Source organism: Brassica oleracea, chromosome C8 (assembly GCF_000695525.1).
Source record: "Brassica oleracea var. oleracea cultivar TO1000 chromosome C8, BOL, whole genome shotgun sequence".
In the NCBI taxonomy this organism is placed as follows: Eukaryota; Viridiplantae; Streptophyta; class Magnoliopsida; order Brassicales; family Brassicaceae; genus Brassica; species Brassica oleracea.
Genome location: NC_027755.1, coordinates 25,432,181 through 25,441,637, shown reverse-complemented (window position 1 = coordinate 25,441,637; position 9,457 = coordinate 25,432,181). Strand labels below are relative to the sequence as shown.

Sequence of the window (9,457 nt, the reverse complement as noted above, 5' to 3'; positions counted from 1 at the left end):
ATTTTCAATCGCTGACACAAAACCTTGGAAATGATTTTATATCCGACATTACAGAGACTGATTGGCCGCAGTTCTGTCATCCTTGTAGGTCTCTCCGTTTTTGGTATCATACAGATATTAGTAATATTTAATCGTGCATCCATTGCCCCCGAAACCAAAAAATTATTCACCATCTCGACCAAATCATTCTTAATAATATGCCAGGAGTGTTGAAAAAATAATGCTGTCATGCCGTCCGGTCCGGGCGCTTTTTCTGGGTGCATCATAAACAAAGCCTCCTTAACCTCCTCCTCCGTCGCCATCCTTAATAGACGTTGATTCATCTGAGGAGTGATACCCGGTGTAATCTCTGTCAGGAAACTATCGAATTCCGATGGAGAGGTGATAATAAATAAATCTTCAAAATAGCCTACTGCCACCTTTTCCACACCATTATCCTCTGTAATCCAATTCCCATTAGCATCATGTAGTCCTACAATTCTATTACGGACCCTCCTTTGCTTAGTCAAAGCATGATAAAATTTTGTGTTAAGATCACCAGAAGAATACCACATGTTCCTACTTTTTTGGTGCCAATAATCTTCTTCATCCTTGTATGCGCCTTGTAATTTCCTAGACACCTCCAAAATATCCTCTTGACATCTGTTATTATCCATTTGTACCTCTTCAAGTGCCTGTTGTAGCTCATTTATTTTTTCTTTTCCGTAGGGTGGAATATTTTTCCGCCATTTAGCAATTTCATGACGACAATTACTAATTTTTCCTACGATACTCTCTGCTCCCCCTCCTGATCTTCCTTCGCTATGGTCTAGCCAACCCATTGTTATTGATTCCAGGAGACCCGCTTGTCCGATCCACCTCTTATCGAACCGAAATTGTCCTTTCCTTCTGGGAACTTTATCTTCTAAATAAGCCACCACTGGCCGATGATCAGAAGCCACCATCCCAAGATACTCTGTAAAGGAACATGGAAATAGAGTATGCCACTCTTCATTTGCTAGAGCACGGTCCAATCGACATCTATTTGGAAAACTAAAAGCTTAAAACCATAACTGAAAACCCCGTTACTTAAACCCAATACGAGAGACATTTGATTCATAAATTATGGATTTTTCATTCCAGTCTTCGGGTTTGAAGTGCCCTTAATCTCCTGGTGCTTGCTGTGATCTTCATGACGTGTACCTACCTTTGCCGGAGCTCGTTTACGCGGAGACACAAGCGCAGAAGCTATCCTCATCTTCGTACTCCCCGCGGTGCTAGGCTTAAAAAGCCTCTTGCGAGTTCCTTGCTTCTTCGCCACATCTCCTTTAACATGTGCTTTCTCCACCTCCATATTTTCATTTTCTAAATCTGCTGGAATAGCTTCTTCATCATCTTGTTCCTTTAGCATTTCCTCAAATTCCCCATCTGAGCAATCTGGTAGATCGTCTGCTGCATCCATATCTATCCCATGCTCAAGACAGATAGCTCTACACTCGTCCATGTCCAGTACTTTATCATCCTCCAAAGTTGACGGTTCCACTATCAGGCTTTTGATCATCTGAAGCCCTTCCTCTGCATCCATAGGGTCCGAAATTACCTCAGATCCTACAGCTTGAGTCTTGGCCAGCTCTTCTTGAAAATCCTGAGAGGGGAGAGTTTTCTCAGACTCTTTAGGATTTTTTATTTCTCCCTCCTCCTGAACTACTTCTTTTGGAGCTCCTGACTGACCTGAGGAGGATCTATTACTTCCTCCCTGCCCCTGACCCTCAGCCCGGGGTTCTTCTCTTCGGGAAGATCTATGTCGAGAACCATCTCCCTCACCCCTAAAGCTCCTGTGATTAGTAAAAGGCCCCTTATTGCCTCTATCAGCCACTTTCACCCATTTTGAGTCAGCCTCTTCCACCATCTTGCCTTTACCCTTCCCATAGTAGTCCCTACCGTCTCTTTCCTTGTGTTGTTGATTCTGATTTCCATTTATGACCACTCCCTTATAGCTCCGAGCTCGATCATCGTGTTTCCCACCATCATACCATCCTCCATTTCCTTCTCGACCCTCTCTTTTCTTCTCAGGCAATGCCTTCTTAGCAAGAGGGCATTTCTCCTCCTTATGGCACAAGCTAGAACAAAGTGGGCAGTATCCAAAGAGCTTCTCATACCTCAATGATATTGCTGCTTCCTCCCCCTCGTAAAATTCTCCACCCTTGAAGTCCAAAGTTGTTTCAAAGCAAAGCTCCTGAAACGCGTCCACCACCACCTGCACTCTGCAGTGCTCTACATCTACTGCTACTGTTCGTCCAAGTGCATCACCGAGGCTCTCAAAGGTAGGCACCGTCCTGAACTCCATCGGAACACCTATCACCATAATCCAGAACGTTATCTCTGATGGGAAGAGCTGCGACTTCTTCGGTTGCCACCGTGCTAACGCCAACATCCAGTAATCAAAATGACACGGTTCCAGCTTCAGTACCGTATCTATCTCCTCCTCTGTTTCAAAGTCGAACCGAAACTTGCCAAAACCCAAGTCCGTTCCAACAACCCTTTCCTCCAGCTTCCAAATCTTCGGTAAGTTCTGGATGAGCGCCTTCATTTCCTGCTCTGGTGGATTCATGCATCGTCCAATCAAGGACTTAGAGTAAGTCTTGATTAGTGCCGAGTTATCAAAGTGAGGCACCGAAATCTTCATTCTTTTCCGAGCCGTTTCTCCTTCCTTCATGTCACCACCATTGCCGAGAAGTTGGCTCTGCATCATAGTAAACAGAAAAGGGAAAACTTTCTCTTTGTTAGAAATAGTCGCTAAAGAAAACGACAATGATATACAACAAAGAGAAGGTTCAATATGGGTTTTATAATAATCCCGGTTTTCCAATTCCTCAATCCCATATCGCCTCCCGTTAATGACATATATCTCAAATCCAATCTCATCATTGAAAATCCAATCCGCCATTTTCCATAACCACTCATGATGATAACAGATCCAATATCTCCATATCTCAATTAGAGCAAAGCCTTGATCACTTCGTATATTTCCTTTCATAGGGTAAGGAAACATGATATTTTTGTAAGCAGAAATGATACCTGTAAATCTCCATAATTCCGTTTTGATGACAATCGAAATCATGCTCCAGTTAAATACCCGCAACATCCGCAAAAATCCCCAATTCCATGTTTCGAAAACCCATTCAAATCGCCTGAGATCTGAAGATCTCAATTCAGAACCCCCCAAATCCTTCCTTTGCTGATCTTCTGCTCCATTATGTAACTCGTATCCAATTCCAGGATCCCATTTTTGAGAAAGCATCGAAACCCTAGATCATCGCCTATGTCGCCATAGTCCCAAAAATATTATAGTTGAATCGGAAAAATAAATGTTATCTAATATATCCAAATAACAACAAAACAGTAGAGATATTTAATATTCAAAATTATACGTCTAATTAAAATAACACAATGTTATTTAAAACATTCATATTGATTACAAAATAAATAACAGAATAATTAAAACTAAAATATTAATAAATTATTATAATATATTTATTTCATAATATGTATATCCATGCATGAGCACGAGTGAATCACCTAGTGTTATCAAAAACCATTAGAATAAATTATTTTCATGTTTTTGAATTATTAAATAACTAAATAAATATTTTAAAAATTATGTATACAGTTTTTTTTTATTTCGATAAAATATCTTTAATTGCGTAATATAAAATTGAAAATATTTATATATACATAAAACTACATACATGATTTATATTTATTTTTAAAATATTATGATGTAAAATATTTTTGGCTAACGTAATATAGAATCTTCTTAGATAATTATGATTGTCAAATTAATGAAATTCATTTATAATTTATGGTTAATTATATATTAACAAATCTAATCTAATTATTTATTATGAGTAATAAGAATTTGAACGCTCTAATTTTTAACATGAGAGAGAAAAACCACTTCGCAAATAATAGTATAAAATATTTTTGAATTTTCCAACTTTTTCAGAAATTATCGCAATGAGTGATTTTGATTGTCTTAATTTGTTTATCTTAAACGATAGATGATTCATTCTATCTTATGTGATATATATATATTAAAATATATCCGTTTTAATATTACTAAAAAAATATAATATAAACATATATATAATATTTTAATATTTCTAAAGTAAATATAATATAAATTTAGCTATTATATTATAGTTAGATTTTTTTTAATTTTCTGAAGATAATGATAAATTATCAGCTAAATTACTAACATCATCTATTAAGATTAATAATTTAGCATAAAATATGACTAAATCTAGAATTATGGAGAGCATGACAAATCATCAAATTCGCTTCTCAAATATAGTATAGATAGATATATCTGATTCAATGCCGACCCTGAGATTTTGGGGACTCTATACGATTTAATAAAGATTTAATAGTTTGGATGAGGGAGCTAAACTTTCTTTTTACAAGTTTGGAGGTCCATGTATATATAAAAAAAATCAAAAACTTTAGAAGCATGATTTCGTTAATTTGGCCCATGACCGGCCTTGATATGATCTATACTACTATTTGAGAAGTGAATTTGCTGATTTGTCTTCTTCTCCATAATTTTAGGTAGTTTTTATTATTTATCATGTTTTTATTAGGTTTGAGCTAAATCATTGATTTATTGATAGTTTTTAGCTAAATCACTAATTTATTAATTTAAAAACACCCTTAATGAATCTTATATATAATTAAAAATGAATTTAATTTTAATATTATTAAATTTATGTTATATTAAATATTTAGTTAGTTTTTTATTTGTCTTCTTTTCATAAGGTTTTAGACTTTTAGCAAGGTTGTTGATTTATTATTAGTTTCTAACTAATTCACTTATTTATTAATTTAAATAATACACTTAATGAATTTTATATATAGTTAAAAATGATTTTTAATAATTTTAAAGTTATATGTTATATTAAATATTAAATAATTGATTATATAATAATATAATATAATTATCACAAACATATTTAAAAATAAGTTATTTTTATATATCTTGTGTTGCTATCTTAAAAACTATTTTTATTATAAAAGTTAAAAAATTAAGATACAAAAAAACTAAATATTATTCAAGCAAAACCATTTATAAAGATATTTTATAAACTATTTCTAAGATATGAGTGTTATAAAAATATTAACACAATAATAAGTACTACCTCTGTTTCATAATATATGGTGTTTTGGCTTAGTGTACAAAGATTAAGAAAATTACATTCTTCTAAAAAGTATTTTTAAAGATATAATTTTAAAATCATTCAACTAATTATAATAAAAAAAATCGTAAAATTTTATTGGTTGAACAGTTTCCAATAAAGCTAATCTTAAAATCTCAAAACGTCATATATTTTGAAACAACTTAAACTTTCTAAAACATCATATAATTTGAAACAGAGGAAGTATATATTTTGATGAAAAATATTTGTCATATATAAATAATTTGATGTTTGATTTAAAAAATTTGAAAACATAAATAATAACTTATTATGCTCGTTTTAGATTAATGAGACATAAACTAATAAATATTCATAAAAGATCATGCCCACATGTTTGGGCAAAACACCTAGTTATCTATATAAAAGTGTGTTGGTTGATCCAATCCTGAACAAAAAAAAAATACAAATTCAGATTCTAATAAGTAAATTATTTGGTTTTCCTTTTTAGTTGTACAAACATATGGCAAGATCCCATCTATATATAACGTAGCCTATTTGGGCAATGCAATCACTTAGATTATCAAATTTGTCTATTAATTGTTGTTCAGAGTCTTCCTCCATCTTTCTGCGTTTTCGATCATCAGCCTCTAGACTCGCTGCCTTGAAGGATACGCTACTAAATTCTATAAAAGAACACTAGGGTTTCAATATACGAGCTAGGGCTTTGGAATAATGGCATATAATTTTGTGGATTGTCTGCGAAACATATGGTCCTTTTCAATGATTGATACTGACCTGAGAGACTCAAAGGAGATTGCAAACACACTCTCAGTGCCTGAGAGCACAAAGACCTTTGTATTTGCTATCAGAGTCCCTGAGCATGACTCCACTATTCACATACTCTCTTCTCAGAGTCTATCTATAAGATCTGTTATTGACGCCGAGTGTCTTATACGTGAACTCCGTCCTGATGCTGTAGTAGCTCAACTGAACGGTCCAGCTTTTGGAGAAGAATCTCAAGAGATTGATGATGGCTCTAATGATTCCATCCCCACGTCAGTTTTCAGAGTTCTTACACGTTGTTTTGTGGATAAAACTTTTGACAAAGAGAAGTACGAAAGTGTTGCCGGGAACTTGGTTTTGAAGGAGATCTTTGGGACAAGTTTCAATGGACATGTATTGGCTGCCAAGAAGGTGGCTGAGGAGGTTGGTTCATCGTTTTTGGTTCTTGACTCTCCATTCATTATGAAAGGTCTATCTAAATCTCTCACAACAAAATATTATAATGGCTCTGCTATAAGCTCCACAAGGTTTTAGATAACCAATGATGCACATGCACTGATGCTGAAACTGTTATCTTCTCATATAACTCAGCTCGGTAAAGAACTTATCCCATCAAGCTGTCTTGCCAATGAGATGGAGTCTGATAGTGTTAAGCTTCCAGAATTTGCGTACTCCATTTATAACTTACTTGTTGATCTTCACAACATATTCAATGGTCTCCCAGCTATTAGGAAAGCTTTAGACAGCGCCACAAAGATGTTGTCTGATGTAAACAGAGGGGAATCCGTTGATAAAGAGGCTCTTCTTTCTGAAGTATATCTTTTCAGGATTGCAGTTGAAGGTATAAGAATTGCTTTGAACAATTCTGGTCGGCTACCTATTAGGAACCTTGGTTATGTATCTAACCAAACCCAAGTTCAGTTCTCGAATCTCTCTTCTAAGGAGAAATCTTATGCACTTATGGCAGCTAATCTTCGTGATCAGGCTAAAAAGTTTAAGAAGATAGTAGCAGTAGTAGACGCAGGTAACCTTGCAGGTCTTAGGAGACACTGGAGAACTCGTGTTCCTCAAGAAGTTAAAGATATGTCTACTGAGTACACGGTACTGGACTCTGACAGTAATGATTCTAACTTAAAACCAGTGGGTGCGGTTGGTGCAGCCGCTTTAACACTAACCAAGATCATTTTAGATTTGAAAGCCCTAGCTCCGCTGAAACCTTTCTTGACAAACACGCAAGAGGCAATCTATTTGTCAAAGGCATCTTTATCTGCCGAGACAATCAGGGGAGTAACACAATATATAATATATTCTGCTCAAGATACGAGCTTCTTTTCCGTTCAAGCTACACTCTATTCGATGATAATGAGGAGAAGACGAGCAAAACCTATTGGCACCTTACCAATGGCTATGTTTGGAGCCAGTCTAGCAACTTGTGCGGGGTTGCTCTTCTATGAAAAGGGGATCATGTGTGCAGCTGAGACTCTTCCTTCAGCTCCTTCGATAGCAAAACTGGGACATGGGATTCAAAACTTACGTGAGGCGTCTAAGGAAGTGACAAGGATAGAAGACAAAAGGACACAGAACACAATGGAGGGGCTTAGTGAGAGGCTAAGGAACTTCGAATTCACGCTTCATTATTCATTATCTTTCAGTTTCAAAACCAAATTTGGTTCGTAATTGTATTTTCAAAACGGTTGTATATAATATTTCCAATAATACAATATCAAATATTTCCATTAATGTAATATTTAATTACACTGATTAGCATTTGTAATATGTAATATTTAATTACAGTATCTTCTTATATCGCCTAAGAGACCAATATTACCATGAAACTTTAGTTAAGTTTATTGAGTACTAAAATAAATAAATAATTAAATATTAATGTCAACAGCCCCAAAGGGTGTATTTTTTTTTTAAAGAGATAGATTTAGGGATCAATTCAAAATTTAATGTTATTCATTTTGTGATTTTAATATTCATGTACTATTCAATCGTACATGTTTATAAAATAGATTTGAATAGTTTTTTTGTTAAGAAACTATAAAACACACAAATTTCAGGCAAACTTTTGAATTTTAAAATATTAATTAAAGTCGACAAATTAGATTTAAAACTCAATAAAGTTTTCATTAATTTATAAATTTTATATAGATTTTTAAATAAATTAAAATACATAAATAAATAAATGACATCCTCTTAGACGGGCCAAATTCGCAAAGTATATAAGTAACATATATCTGAGAGATAGCAAATCTCATATGTAGTTGGACAACCTTTGTGACTGTCACATAATCTATTAATAGTATCATACAACAAAACTTTGGCTGCTCTTTGTCTCACCGGAGTTAATGGCTGAAGCCTTCGCCACCCGTTCGGCGGTTATGTATGCTTCCACTTTGAATATTAAATCCTTGATGATCTTGTTTGATTTCTTGTCTCTGGTGAAGTTGTTGAAGGGAAAAGGTTCGGTTCTAGTTTTGTTCGGCATTTTATTCGACATCTATCACTTTAGATCTATTTTTGATATTGTTTCCTTTTCGTATGTATCTTGTTTGAGTAATGAAATGACTGATTTAGTGGCAAAATCAGCCTTTTCCTTGTTAAACTCATCCTCCGTCAATGGAGTCTAGACTCTTTAAGATTTGAATGAATGAATGTGTGTTTGATACAAAAAAAAAAAAAAAACAAAACTTTGGCTGCTATATTTTCAGGCTCGACAAAATTTCTGATTACTAATGATGCACAGGCACAGATACTGAAATTCTTGTCATGACATATCACTCAGCTCAACAAAAACCTTAGCCCATCAAGTTATGTTGCTATTGGACTTTCCAATGAATTATGTATCAAACCAAACCCAAGTTCAGTTCTCAAAGCTCTCTTCTACGGAGAAATCTTATGCACTTGTGGCAGATAATATTCGTAGTCAGGCTAAGAAGTTTAAGAACATAGTAGCAGTAGTAGATGCAAGTAACCTCGCAGGTCTTAGGAGGCATTGGAGAACCTGTGTTCATCAAGAAGTCAAAAATACTAGGAGTTTTCAGGCGCTATCCACATAAATAAAAATTTAAATATAACTTTATTTTTATTTTATTTTATAAAATAGGTTATATTTAGACATTATTATTTTATATTTTAACTACATTGGTTTGGAAAAAATAAAATCTTTTGTAGTTTTTTCTATTTGCTTTAACTATTTCACGTTTATTTAAAATTTATTTCAATCGAGTTCAGATAACATTTTATAAAATAAAACTTTATATTTATATTATATTACATTTAATGATTATTTATTTTAAATGTCTCTTATCACATAGTTTTAATTATGTCTATATATAGATATATATATATATATATATATATATATATATAAATTCTAATAATATAATATACATGCACCATGCACATAAATAATAATTTAAGTATAATATTTTTTTTAAAGATTAGTTTGAAATTGGAAATTATTCTTTTATATTTTAACTTCAATGGTTTGGAAAAAA

At 33.6% G+C, this 9,457-nt stretch overlaps 1 pseudogene; it reads left to right on the top strand.

The window, feature by feature from the left end:
• The first annotated feature begins 5,903 nt into the window (after positions 1–5,903).
• On the top strand, positions 5,904–7,631 carry LOC106309029 (annotated as a pseudogene).
• The last annotated feature ends 1,826 nt before the right edge of the window (positions 7,632–9,457 follow it).